The following is a 15,769-nucleotide window of genomic DNA, read 5'->3' on the forward strand; positions in this document are numbered from 1 at the left end:
CATCTGACAGTCTTTTCGCAACGCCTAGTATCCGCATTAAGGTAAAAAAAAACTGCCATGATATTGCCGAGATAAGTGATTGAGATACAGAAAGGTATTACTGCGGACGTCAGTCTTGGTATCTAAAAGATATTCACTTCGATCAAATGCGATCTATTTAAATTCGAGCAAAAAAAAATACTTGTCGATCAACTACACCATTACGTTTGTCGGCATACATGTTAAATTTGTTTTAACAGACTCGATCCTTTGGTATTTACGACAGTTAAAGCAGTCTATTTTATTCCCTGCATCTTATCAAAATTATGAGCTTTATTTTTTCAAATTTAATGACAACCAAGGCAGTTGAAGGCATATTTTAATACAGCCCATTTACAAGTTAATATTAAGAAACTTGACAAAATGGTGCACGAATTATTACTTAAGTTTTATGTATCTTGGTACGGACATTGATATAATAATAACCCCTAACTTAGCACAGTTGCAATGTTGTCATGTTATTAGTATTTTCCTACATTCCGAGAATAACAGCTATTGTTTTATATGAACGTGTTCTTTAATTAGTTGTTATTCCAATACCAACATAATTTTTGAAATATCTATATACGGCACATGCAGCCTTGAAACAAAATATAATATAAAATACAACAGTAGAAACACAGCATAATAAATAAATATTAAAATCATGTCCAATAATACTACTTGTCTTTTAATTGTAAATAAAATAGAAAAACAGTCTTAGAATATAAAAAAACAGCATTTCAAATGCATGCCTTTATCTACGGTCAGTGTGACATACGTCGGTGAGGGTCGTGGCACTCTACCAACATGCCTCGGATGTGGTACTCATTATCAGAACACCTCGCACTGGGCAGGCCTCACCGCGAGTTACTTTGCACGGTTAACTTCATACCTGTCATTGTATTCATTTATCAGTAAATAAATTCTCACCTCAATCCACTCGACTCTCTCCGGTATATTCATTTCCAACACCTCCACTCCCAAATACATATTATGTAAAATAAATATACGTACCAATCTTGTACCTATACAAAAATGTATAAAAAATGCACGTCAGGTGAAAGCAATTAGCATTCGTTGGTGTATGACAGCATATACACAGATATTCAGATCTCAAAAAATAAAAAGCTTGTCTATCGGTAGGTAAGCCGATTCTGTTCTTTATGTCTCAACTGCTCCCGTCATGGGAACATTTTATTTTATCCTTTGTAATCACCAATGTCGGATGCGTGCTTGAAGGCCCCATAGCCATATCCGTCGATCTTTCTCTATCTATCAACTATATTCCGGATGCCTCGGAGCTTTTATTCGATACAAAATACAGACTTCAAAAGCACACGCGGCTTAATCGCTGACCGCAACGAATTCACGAATACTAGATGGAATATCCGAATATTTAAAGATTAATAGATATCAATATATCTATACTATACTATATCTATAATAGGTGTAAATACACCCACGGTGGCCGCGCGGCTTAAGCGTTGGTCTACCACGCCGTAGATCTCAGGTTCGAATCCTGGGTCTGGCAAGTACAAATATTGTTTTTCAATTTGTGTGTGAGTCAGGGTATGGACCTAATAGGTTGAGCAAGTGGCTGACATCCATTTCTCGTAAAAAAAATCTGTTAATACAAACCTCTACTCTGTGGAGGCCCATATGATCCTATTAGGATCGGACATGGTCGGAAAAAAAAGATAAGTATATTTATTTGCCCAACTAACAGGTACATTTCAATCATTTTTATACCTACCTTTATTATTATCTATTCTTCTTCTTTCTTGGTGCTATATTTCAGGGCAAAGTTTACACTTCTCTACAAGTGTCTTTCACTGGCATCTTTTCTTCGCCAATATTCTAAACTTTCCCGGTTTTCCACCATACTTCAACCCTCTTCCACGGTTACGTGTAAATTGTACGTAAAACATTTCACCGTGGCACAGTTCGCCGTGAGCTTTCTTATCGGAAAGACATGACCGTATACTATACGGTCTCCAATTTTATTAGATTCAATATGAACATTTATTTAATTTTCATTGCTGATTTTGGCAAATTTCATGAATTAAAGAATGAAAACCTAACCTAACCTAGCAAGTATGTCGACTATTTTCACAATTTGTTTGCTGCTGACTTCCTGTAAAGTGTAAAGTGTAAACCGACAAGAACCATGTTTTATTTAGACATGAATTAAATGACCGTACTATACGACCCAAAGAGGATGGACGGTCTTTAATATTCGGCCATATATTTCCGATACAATATTTCACTGTGAAGTGTGATACGGCGAACTGCATACGTACAAGTTTCCGGACACGCTCTTCCACAGATTGAATCTACGTATTTCGCAATCTGGCTCTTTGTCACAACCTTTGGGGTACCTACATAGTCAGGGTATTGGTGTCTTAGAGTTGTGGTATTTTCCTGAATGGTGAAACTTAGATGTATACCTACTTACTTTTTCGTGACAGCAGAATCCCATTTAGTGGTGCAATAATTTTTTGTAACTAAATTTATTATTTAAGTTACTACACACAACTGCTAACTTTAATTTTGGATGAGCACATATTTTTAATAAAACACGATACCTCTCTTTTTTATCACGTTTTTCTTAGCTCGTATTCTTGTTTGTCTGGTGGATGTTTATCCAGTACAAATCTTGCAATCGATTTTTAACTAACTTCCCGACTAGCTAGACATTTGAAACTTTTAGAATATATCAGAACACGATGCCAATGCATTTTTTTAATACTGTTAGCCATCTTAGGGTAGAATTGAATTCATTTTCAGTTAATTCTGTTTTGTATGAAAAGTTATTTCAGAAGAAATGCGTAATCCAATCAACTATTATTGTTTGCTAAGGGGGTGGTCCTAGCAACTAAATTATTAATATATACGTACGTTACTAAATCGGAAATCAAAATGACATTTCAGTATTCTATAATATTTGTTTGTTGCAAAATAGCAAAAAAATGATTTGTTGACAAATGCCTTATTTGTCCTAAATTATTAATACATAGAATTTTCAAGATTATATGTTTCAACAGAAAATTTAAAAACGTGGTATTTAAAAAGTTCTTTTTATCTTGTAATTATTATGTTGTAGGTATTATTATTGTTTGTACTAGGTATAAGTATAATTTTAAACGGTAATTTTATAATATTTATAGGTAATATATTGAAATGAATTTTGTTCGTTTTTACATCCTTCCGAATGTAGATATAACGTCTTTCTGTATCAACTGTTCGATGACTAGTGACTTTTAATTATCGACCGAATAGCTAGTTTTTTTGTTTTTTGACGGTAGTCTGATGTTACTTTAGTAGAAATACTAAATAATGTTTTATTCTTAAATTGTATGTATTTATTCAATTGAATAAACAAATAGCTTAATGAAACTAAAACTAAAAGATACAAATATGTTACACAGTAGACAGTCTGACTTTCGTAAGAAACGTAAATATGTGTTTTTTAGATTAGCGATAGTTATTAGTCGAAAGCATTAAAACAATAACATTTAATTATATTACTAGATAATAATATATTCTATGTTATAGGTGTTACTAATAGACTAACATACATTTTTAATCAGGAACTTAATCTTTCCACTGTTATCCCAACATCCCTTAAAAATAGCATGAATTTTTGCCAGACGCTTTAAATTCGCCACCCACGGCTCCAGACACTCACTTTTCAAAAAATATACAAATTTAATATCCATTCTCTAAATTGATATCTATTACACCATCCGTATATTGCTAATTTTTTTAATTTTACATACGCTACAAGATTCTTTGATAACTTTTATTGCTTTTTCTAAAATAGAGCTACAAATACATAACAGAACTGTAAAATGATTTAGCTAAACCAGCTACAATTTCCTGACATCCCACATTTTTCCTCAGTAACAACTGGCTTTTATTACTATTAAGATAAATGTGAAAATAACGATTGTATTATATAGTAAACTTCGATTTTGCAATCATTACTTTGTTACTCGGACAGTTTTGATTACTTCAATCGTATTTCAAAGCCTGGGACGTAATAAAAATTTTACTTTTCTGTTCCTCATATTATTTTTTATTGCCAAGTCACCACAGTGATCATTATATCATCCCGCAGTCTGTTGACCGTCATTGTACAAAGACTACTCGGCAATCTGTAGCCGGAGTTGATAGTTGTAAAGATAAATAGCTTCTATAATATTGAAAATTTGTTCCGGTTCTTTTACACAAGTATATAAACGTTTCCTTCTTGTAGTGAGATTTTTGTAGGAACTTTTTGCTCGGAGTTTTTTGTTGTTGCTGGCACGAACAACGGGTGCGCTGGCTGCGCGATAAATAATTGAGACATGTAACGACGTACCCATCTACCAGTGGATATATTTCGCTATTTATAAGAATATGTTACGAGTTATAACCTTATAACTGCTTTTATGCTCGGTTTTATTTTTCTGTCAGTCTTTGATCGCTGTATAAAGTGACGGAGAATATCATTTTCTTAAGGAAATAAAAGAAAATCCGTTCATATAAAAATATACCAGCGTTTGACATTATATTTTCTCTCAGATTTTTTATACAAAAGACAGACAAGCATCCAAAATGCTACAGTTTTAGATTACGCATCGAAATATCAAAGCATTATTTTATTTTCAAATTCTTATCGCCTTTTTAAGTGAATATAATTATAATATTAAGCCTTCTTGTACTGTTCAGTGAAGGCTTATTCCAAACGTATAATATAATTCTTATTTTCCATGGTATATAATATTACGCCATAATAATGGCAATTTAAAATACTTAAACTTAGAGATAATAAAATCTATAGGAAAACACTGAAAATTATTTGCGTTGATTTTATCTTATTTAGATTACATACAAATTAACAAAACGTATCTATAACTTGTATTCTGAGGATATTGGAATTTAATAATAATTATATTATAGTGAAAGCAAAATATACGAATTATAAAGATAGGATGTAGGTATTTATTATAACTTATATTACTGAGGGAAATAACTGAAAATGAAATTAGACTTGAAGTAAAATAAATAATGTTTTACACTGAAAAAACGATAGTTATCTCTGGAAATGTTATGTTTCATAAGTTTACTACCTAAATTAGAGAGTAAAAACTTTTAATTGTATACCAAACAATTTTAAACATTCAAAGTTTATCGCTGTATAGTTAGTAATGCTAAAAATTCTTATTAGTGCTATGATTTATTGTCTGACGTCATACTTGTACCTATACAGAATGAATAAAAAAGTTATTTCATTAACTGACTGCATTTCTCTTCAAGCGTATTAATGGTCAAGAATTCCGTGGATACATTGGAGGATTTTTTAGAGTAAATTTAAAGATATACCATAACGGTACAATAACTGTATTAATGTATATTAATTTAATCTATTTGGGTATCATCGTTAGCCTGTATTAATCCTCTGCTGAATAAAGATGTCTACAAGCTTTTAGATTCGCCGTTGTAGGGTGACGAGAACCACTTCCTACTTTGGTCCTTTCACAATTATACTGCTGTATAATTATAATCTTTAGTGGAAATCTAATGCAATTTCATTTTAATCATGACACTATCCATTGATAACGTTTTTTCTTCATTTAGGTCATTATAAAAACACAGATCCACTCCAAATTAAAAATATAAACCGTTAAAAATACATTATCACCGATGATTGTAAAAATGTTACACCCTATTGACAAATATATTAGGTATTAATGTTATATCCTTTCGCGTGATGCCCAACATGTTGGGCATCACGCGAAAGGACCGTAAGAGAAACGAATGGGTTAGGAATCAGACAAGAGTACGCGATGTAATAGACGTTGCCAAACAGCTGAAATGGAGATGGGCGGGGCACATTGCTCGCCGAAAGGACGGCCGCTGGACAAATGCCGTCATCCAGTGGTACCCAAGGGGCACGAAACGGCCACAGGATCGCCCTAAAAGCCGCTGGATTGACGAACTGGTAAAGTTCGGCGGAAATACGTAGCAGCGAACGACACAGGACCAAGAGAGTTGAAGAAAGCTTGGGGAGGCCGTCATCCAGCAGTGGATTTACCCCGGCCGATGATGATGAATGTTATATACCGTTTGGAAAAATTATCCATAATATTTTTTATTAATTTTTAAGGCAGGGTTAACAAAGTCTAGTAGGTGCCACTGACTTCCACATTTACCCCTACTACTACTTCGCTTTCAACAGCAGTATTCCTGACTTACATTTACATTCAACATACCCATACACTCTACACATTAAGTCTACGATAAAATCTGACCTATAGGTTTAACTAAGGGTGTTCCATCCACAGGTGGTTATCGAATGCGCGTGGCTTGACGGTCATAATTATTAGACTATTTAGAGTCCGTTTGTGTCATCCGCGCTTTATTTTCTTTAAGATATACATAGGATGCGCCAGATATTTGCACCATTACATTGCATCACCCAGACATTGCGTGTCATAGAATTCCGAGAGGAGTGGAGCCAACCCATTGAGAATACGTTTTGACAGTCAAATCATCCGGGTCACGATCCTCAATCATTTTTACATTTCTGGGAGCGGTTCGGATTCAACCCCCCCCCCCCCCCCTCTCCTTCGTCTGCGCGCCTGCATGCTGTAGGTACTGCGAACTCGGCGAAAGAAGTTTCAAAGCGGGACAGCGTCTATGTTCCAGCTATGCTATTCTAATTCGGACTGAGTTATGATCCAGCAATTAACTGTCGGTAGTGTGGCATTATAATTAATATACTTCTACCATCTTATGGAGTTATTTAACCCCTCAAAAAACCTCGTTGTGTATGACAAGATAATAATGATGCAAGACCTTTTTATAGCCCCATAAAATCTTCAGTAAATTACGAGTGGATCAAAATGTCTTGGCTACAATTTATTAATTATGTTATTTATTGCTTACTGCGTTTCGAGTGTTGAACTTTGTGGTCGATACAATAAAGGTGTATCTTTTTTATTATTATTGTGGTATATTCGGCATTGTATATTACAATAAAGTAGTTTTGATTATAATATCGATTGTACGAAATGATACCGTATAATTGATACACGTGTTAGTATCAAAACACCTTTTTTATACTGGCAAGTTAATAATTTCAACCTAAGGTATACACCTCGTCAATTATAAACCAATAACACCGCGGGATATATTTGAAAAATAATAATAACCTCAGGCAATGCGATATGTATCCTGAAAGATATCAGCTTCTGCATCTTTTCTTTTAAGGGAAGATTTTCGGTAAACGAGACCCTGGCAAAAGAATAACATCCTGGCTCGATTAAAAAATGCATTGGCATCGTGTTCTGATATATTCTAAAAGTTTCAAATGTCTAGCTAGTCGGGAAGTTAATTAAAAATCGATTGCAAGATTTATACCGGACAAAGAACCACCGGACAAATTAGAATACGAGCTAAGAAAAACGTTGTAATAACTATAATTATGACAATAAATCATACATAAATTTGGATATTTTATAGATATAATAATATTTGTATAATTATGGCATAGTTTTAGAAGGGCTTAATTAATTTAAAAAAAAAGCTGACAAACAACATTGTCATAAATGTATTCTTAATTAAACGAAAACAAATAAGTATGAATGAAAAAGTGTGCTTGTCGGATTGTCCAAAGCATACCAAAACTGTTATGGTTTGGTTATACAGGATTTAATTGATTTTTTAGAACGTTTTCTTAGCTCGTATTCTTATTTTTGTCCGGTGGTTCTTTGTCCGGTATAAATCTGGCAATCGATTTTTAACTAACTTTCCGACTAGCTAGACAAACTTTTAGAATATATCAGAACACGATGCCAATGCAATTTTTTAATACTTTTAGCCATCTTTAAATAGAATTGAATTCATTTTATGTTAATTATGTTTTGTATGATAAGTTATTTCGACACCATTATTGGTTGCTAGGGGTCTGAGGTCCTAGCAACTAAATTATTAATATATACGTGCGTTACTATGGAAATCAATATGACATGTCAAGTACAAATTTTTTTGATCGTTTAAGCTAGTCAAGTCAAGTTTATATGGTTCAACAAAAAATTTAAAAACGTTGTAGGATATAAAAAGTTCTTTTTATCTTGTAATTATTTCAATTAACCGATTCCATCTGTAAATTGTAGTCTTGGTTCAATAAAAACAAATACGTATGACTGACAAAGTTTAATGTGCACTATTTATGTCGGATCTTAACAGACTACATCCACCCATTGCCACTGGATTACAGACATCTAAAAATGGATATGCCACAGAAATAAGAAGAATCTTAATTAAATGCACTGATTCATAGTCTCAATGATAACATATTTGTATGATCCTTTAATTATTTTCTTACGGAAATAACACCATTCGAAAATGCAGCATATTATGTACATTGTGTTATTTTCCTTTCAATAATAATTATTCGTCAAACGATTACATTCTTTCTTTCTACAAGGCATGCTCACTTTTCACTCTCTTGAATCTCGTAGATCACTTTTGCTCTTGACACATTTATGTCAGCTATCACAAGGGATTGTTTCCAATCCTGGCGTCCTAAAGAATTTAAATATGCACCTGTCAATTATCTACGTGGTCACAGCCATGCCACCATCTATCTATCAGGCACCATTAGTGAGGGGTGCAACACTAGTCAATGCGCTCCCTAAAGACATAGACATCTTTAATGCCGTGAATTTTGTTTTTGAAACGCTAATTTACTGTATAAAATTGTTTAAGTATGTTTTTTTATTGTTTTCTTCTCATTTGTGAGAGTAATATTAATTGGTTACAGATCGGTTATGAGGAATGCAGCGGAAAACACATTTTGAAAATAGAGGATATACTGAATTATTTGTTAGGTTAACATAACCAAACCTAACCTAACCTAACCTAACCTAACCTAACCCAACCTAACCTAACCTAAACTAACCCAAACTAATAATCCAGTATATCGGGTATTTTCAAAATGTGTTTTCCGCTGTATTCCTCATAACCGAGCTGTACCATTAATTGTTATAATGTAAATCTCATGTGAACGTCCTGAATTTTAATTTGTTATGTCAACAATGTTTTGTTTTCTTAAATAAATAAATTATTATTCCCCTATCGCAGATAGTATTACCCACGGAGTCATGTTTTAATCGTCCAACTTACAGAATATATTTTTATGTGACTAATAATTCAAACCTTGATAATGAATATAATATATGCATATTAAAAAATCCAGAATTTTCGTCAAGAGCATGGTAATACTAAAATTTCATAAATATCTTTCGTGTCGCAATCAAAATTCTTTGGTTTATTACTGATACATATTTGTTTTAAAACTTAGCAAACAAAATCCAGCTGTTTTGTGGATTACGATATTATTTAATTGTGCACTAAGGTATCTTGTAGGTAATTAAAATTACTAATTATAACATATAGTAGTTAACTACAAAATAAAATATTGTTAACATAATCATTCGTTAAATTGTTACAGGAGGACAATTTCATGGCTGGATAAAGGAAGATCTGGGACTGTCCCATGAGGATCTTCCAGAGGTCAGGAAGGGCCAAAACAGGCCTTGACATCTGCCCTGAAAATTTTACGGTGAGTTAATAATTATTATATTATTTAAAATTTTGTATTTAACTGTGTTTTAGTTAAATATAGCAGTTAGAGAGAAGGATTTAACTAATTACTTACGAGAAAGGTTCATAATGCTAGGTATATTTTTATTTTATTTCGTACATATTTCCACAATTATATTTATAGCAAGAACGATGTTATCCTTAGGACAATCTCAATTGAAAAAAAAAACAGTTAAATGATTCAATATTAATACCATTTTTATTGACACATGCACATTCACGTGTTACAGAAATTAATAATGAATATACTCCGAAAATTAATCAAACAAAACAAGAGTTCAGTCTCGGAAAAAGCAATGCATTCTGGTTACTTTTACACTCACTGAGCATTTTAAATATTTCATAAAATTTTCATAACATTATAATTAGGTATATAAACTATCTTACAATGGTACTTAACAATCGTCTTCCAGGAATCTCTATTTGGAGCTCTCTCTTCAGTAAATCAGATTGAGCCCCTTGCGTTCATCTTGACATTAACCGTCCATCTCTTCCGGGGGCGGCTCAGGGGTTCCTTCAAGAATCCATCAGAGACCAATCAAGACATTGACCATATTGGATTGAGATTGTTCGCAGAGTTCAGCATTCATACGAATGTGCCACCTTTGTTTTGTTCTTAACCTGTCCAAGTATTCTTTGTAGAATTTAGTTTTCGAATACTTGGGTAGCCTTCAATTGTTTATACGTTAGGCTCATGTTTAAATAATCATTCAATTTAAATGTTTTGGAAGATATTGTCTTACAGAGCCTATTTATTTAAATGCTGTAGTGGCGTGACTTCTAAAAGAAACCCATAGATGGCACGGCCTATTGACTGGACGCCGCAAGCGCTATGTAGACGGATTAAGATTTAACTCTATGTTAACTCCGTAACTTTTATTTCTCACAGTATTACAACCAGTCAGCTTAGTCTGTTAAGCTCTGTCTTTTTTGATCATACAGGTCCTCTATTTTGAAACTAAGCACCTGTTATTTGGTCGAGCCAGTTATCTTATCTTGTTAATCTGTTTTCGTGTAAAAGTATTCTCTGTTATTGTTGAATAATCTCTGCAAATTCTGAACAAATACTAAAATAGTTGAATAAATACTTACACTCTCGAGATTTGTTTCTACTGATAAGTGTGGTTTCTAGTTGTCAAATGTGACACCTACCTGAACTGAACTAATCCTTTGGCAAGTTCATCTGGTTATTTGGTCGAGCCAGTCATCTTATCTTGTTAATCTGTTTTAGTGTAACGTTTGAAGAATTCTCTGTTCTCTTCTTCTTGGTCGTGCACTCATGGCTGAGGATCGTGACCACATTTGAATTTCGTCAAGGCGACCAAGACTTTCCATCCTTCTCGATCTTCCGCTTCTCTCAGGGCAGAATGGATGGTGCCCCCCAGTCAGCTCTTTCACTTGGTCGCTCCAGCGCGCAGACGCTCTTCCTCTGTTTCGACTTCCCTGGAGGCCACCCAAAACTACCAGCCTCTCCAGGTTGTCGGGTCCAAAAAAACTGCAGAATTCTTCTCAGACATATTGTCGAGAGCCGTTGCTGTTCCTTTATATTCAGATGATTGACTGATTCTCTGTTATTAATGTTGATTAATCTCTGTCAACTCTAAATAAAAATACTAAAACAGGAAGTGTTTCTATTTTATAAATACTATATCATACTATAATGCTGTATAATTATAGTATTGTTGTACAAGTTATATATATGGAAATTAATTAACGTTGAAGACAAAGATCCTCTATTTACTGTGAGAAATGTCAAATTTAAGCGTCGGGCGTCCAGTGCAGTGCTTTTGCACAATGTCACCTAACCAACCGGGAAATTAACACTTTCTTTTCGGGCGCATTTTCTCGCATCGTCAGTTTTCTTTAACGTCGCTATTTAATAACCCCCTCCCACATTTCACTTTCAGGCATAGCAAGCCCATGCCACGTACAACTGTTGGAATTTTTCGTATATCTTATTAAATTGTGACGTTAGAATGTTTAAATTAAGACTTTCTCAAATGAATTAACCACACAATTATTACTTACATCCTATCAATTGTTAATCCTTGGTGAGAAACCATTATATTATTTATTTATCTACATAACAGTGGCAAATGGTGTCAGTTGTAGAAAGTTAGGCTGTAATAGGTAACAGAAAATGTCCTCTTTACAATGTTCGATCCTAAGAAGATCATATTCCCTTCCACCAATGACATTAATATGGACGAAGCATCTGGAAAAAAAATGACACTCACTTTTTTGTCGGGTCTGCCGAATGGCATAATCTGTTCTAATGCCATTACAATAAAGGTGACATTGCTATAAATTCCCGGTGCTTTTTGTCGGTCTGCCGAATAGTTCGGTTCGAATGAGTTCGCTCAAATGAACATTGACACTAGAAACACTGTTCTAACGCCATTACAATAAAAGTGATATTGCTATAAATTCCCGATGCGTGATATTGCACAATGGAAATTGCGTTACGTCTACCTATGCATGTGCGAATTTACTTGCTAGCTTCTGTATTGAGTGCGTTGTACATTAATGTCATTGGCCTGCACAGAATGGAGGTTGTATTAACAGATTATTTGCTTTCCCTATTAGTGGGTCCAAATACATATTGAAAAACAATATTTGAATTTGCAGACCTTGGATTCGAACCCGGGACCCCTCGCGGTGAGAGTATGGACAGCCATATTTACGGGAATAAAATTTAAATTTTGTTTCATTTTCAGTATTTTACTGTTACAATTTACTAAACATATAAGTATTTAACTTTTTTTATAAAATATATTTCACTAAAAAAGACAACATGCACTAAAATAGATATTTAAAGAAAGATGTGATACCGAACCGGAATCGAACTTGGGCCAAAAAGTTTGCGGCTGCGTTAGCTGTACTTTCTATCCGCTAAGCCAGTCAGAGCTCACCTGGGGTAGATATAGGTAAATATAAAAAAATACATAAACTAAGAATAGGCTCTACCGCCTTAAACCTTACCCATTTAATATATTGAAGCAGACAGTAAATCATGTCTCAAGGTCAAACACCATTAAAGTATATAAGAAAAAAACTTTAGATTACCCCTTATTTGTTATTTGGATATACTGTGACTATAATTATCTATGCATATGTATATGTATTCTCTCAGAGACGTATGATGTTATGGATCTGCTAATCTCTCTTGTCTGTTGTTATTTTTTTATCTATGATTTAAATTCTAATGGATTCAAGCTCTGTACTATTCCATTTAAGTCGTTTTTTGCGACCCGGGTTTCGCCTTTCGGCATCTTCAGGCGTCGTGTACACTCACCAAAGGCAAACACACACTGACAACGAACACCCTTAACTATACCTTATATAGTAAAACAATACAATAAAGTAGGTAAAAACTCCATTACCTACCTATTTAGCCAATTAAATTTAGTCAATCAAACAAAGTTAAAAATAATGTTATAAAAATAAAAGTAGGTACCTTGTAAGTAGTATTATTATAGACATCTCATTAGTTAACTCGATTAATTATTTTTCTTAGAATTGACGATTTACACCTCTTGAGTGTAGTATTTTTTATTGTTATAAAGAATTTTGACCTATTATTAGGTTTGACGATTTATTATAATAATATGCTGTCCAGTGTATTGTTATTAATAAGATAGGGTTTTTACTAATTGGATTTTTTACTGACACTTCAGCTATTCATAATTTGTTTATTGTACTTTTTGTTGTAATTTCTGACTAAATAGGTAGGTAATGGAGTTTTTACCTATTTTATTGTATTGTTTTACTATATAAGGTATAGTTAAGGGTGTTCGTTGTCAGTGTGTGTTTGCCTTTGGTGAGTGTACACGACGCCTGAAGATGCCGAAAGGCGAAACCCGGGTCGCAAAAAACGACTTAAATGGAATAGTACAGAGCTTGAATCCATTAGAATTTAAATTCAAATTCCATCAAGTACCTTCGGTCGAAAGTATTAATATTATCTATGATTTGTCTTAGTTATTTATTATATGTCAGCTTAAAATAATCGCCTGGTATGGAGTCTTCTCCATTGGCATTATAATATTAAAACGGAAAATACATTATAATCGATATAATTTTATTACGTAAATTTATAAATACAACGCCAGAGACAATTTTCCACTGATTCCACATAACTTCTAATCCTTTATTTTTCCTACAACACCAACAGAAAATCCAGAATTTCTTAGCAGCAATGCCAGAACAAATCCCACCAACTGCTGTTTGTGGAATAGTAATGTCCCTGGAAAAAGTTTCATAATATTATTTGCGGCACCTGTCATCCATATATTGACCTACTTTTTCAGACCTACGCAAGTTTTTCTCTCTCTTCTGCTGCCAGAAGAGAGGCATTATTCTTTCTGTATTATTTTCCCTCCGCCAATCTCGAAAGCTGACATTTTTATTATAAACGGAGTTCATTCTGTACGGAGTCTTAAACTAAAGTTGACGAAGTCTATTTAGGTTTTGATACGGTTCAGTTTAATAATTTATTTGTACATAAAAGATTTATTTTGATTTCTTCAAAAACGACATTTGATTGACAGACTTATTACAGAAATGACTTTTCGTAATGTCGCGCTAATTTAATCATCCATGCCGTAATAATACATAATTAAATACAAGCTATATTCTAGACATTTTTAGCCACAATTTGAAATTTTTAGAAAGTAACTTTTTCTAAGTTTGAAACATATCTTTTCGCATTTATCCAGTATTTTTCAACGATTTTTTTATTACTAACAATTAATAATTTGAGGTTCATTTTTGTCGGTTTACAGTTTACACAATATAAACCATATTAGTTATTTGATTTAACTTTCCCCTTTCTTTAATAAACATCTTTAATTGACAATGTAACTAACATTGAAGCGGTCGAAGTCGGTCCAAATTAATATTAAATGATGTGGAATTAATACTAAGTACCTACATATTATTGTGTTTTATTATATTATAATATATTTCCGACAATAATTGTCATTTAAAACTATTAGGTACTTTTCATTATGTAGATACCTAATTTCATTATAACTATTATTTAAATCCAATTATTTACATTAATTTTATATAACCCAAAGTATCTAATGTATTTTTTTAACCTATGTAAATTTAGTTTACCATATTTTTAACAGAGAGTTTTCTTATTATTAATTCATTATAAAATTCTTATCAGTGGATTAGTTATTTAAATATCCGTAAAAATGTATTTTGCGAACAAAACCATCCCGATCTTTAATAATATATATGTTGTAATTATAACTACTATATAAGCATCTATCGGAATCGATTCACTGTCGAATGAAGGCCTTTTCCACTTTCCTTTGTCCATATTTCTTTACTTTCACGTACATCTGCTAAACACCGTGACTTTGTCTACCCAAACATAGAGACACATTGGGCTTTTATTGCAAGACAATTAAAATGGTTTATTCTGTTGTTTATTCTAATAAATTAATACAATGGCTTTTCACGCATATTATTTGTAGTTAACATCATCAAAGTAATTCATTATTTCTAATAATACTTTTATCCTACTTTTGTCCTTTGTGACTGACTTCTATTTTATATAAATGTATACCTATCTTGCTGCTAGACGAGTGGTTAAATGAATAATTCATTAATAATTAATTAATAGCATTAAAAGAAAACAAATTCACTTACCTCAGTATTTTATTTACTTACTTTACCGCTTGTTTATTATATTATTCATACAAATTAAATTCATAAAATTCTATATTAAAGTGTCTCCATAATCCTGTAATTCCTTAACAAAATAATACAGGCAGGAGACAGAAGTCAGACATACATGCGAGTTAATAATAGTGCGTCGGGCAAAACATCTTCGCCTATAAATCATGTGGCACATTTCAAGAAGTCGCCGGGACATTTGCGTCGACATGTTTCCATATAAATCATGCAAAGTGCAAAAGTTGCGGCCGTAATTAATGACGGAGGCATCCTACGCGGCGATGCCTCACACTAACTGTTATGCGACGCCCCACCATTAACCCGGCGGCGGCGCCGGGACGCTGTTTCACTGTCAGTGCGTACTAGGGTTAGCAGTTCCGGGATCCCGATCGATTTGTTTATT

General features: G+C 33.2%; 1 protein-coding gene across 2 annotated transcripts in view; it reads left to right on the forward strand.

The window, feature by feature from the left end:
* The window catches only part of pxb (putative Hedgehog signaling attenuator pxb), a 699,312-nt gene that overhangs the window by 217,892 nt on the left and 465,651 nt on the right, over nucleotides 1-15,769 (forward strand). For both annotated transcript variants that reach the window (XM_085948240.1, XM_085948239.1), the window contains exon 4: nucleotides 9,524-9,634. The gene's annotated coding sequence lies outside the window, so the exon portion shown is untranslated. The remainder of the gene's footprint in view (nucleotides 1-9,523; nucleotides 9,635-15,769) is intronic.

Source organism: Rhyacophila brunnea, unplaced genomic scaffold (genome assembly GCF_057557595.1).
Source record: "Rhyacophila brunnea isolate RB1 unplaced genomic scaffold, BYU_Rbru_1.0 scaffold_20, whole genome shotgun sequence".
Lineage (NCBI taxonomy): Eukaryota > Metazoa > Arthropoda > Insecta > Trichoptera > Rhyacophilidae > Rhyacophila > Rhyacophila brunnea.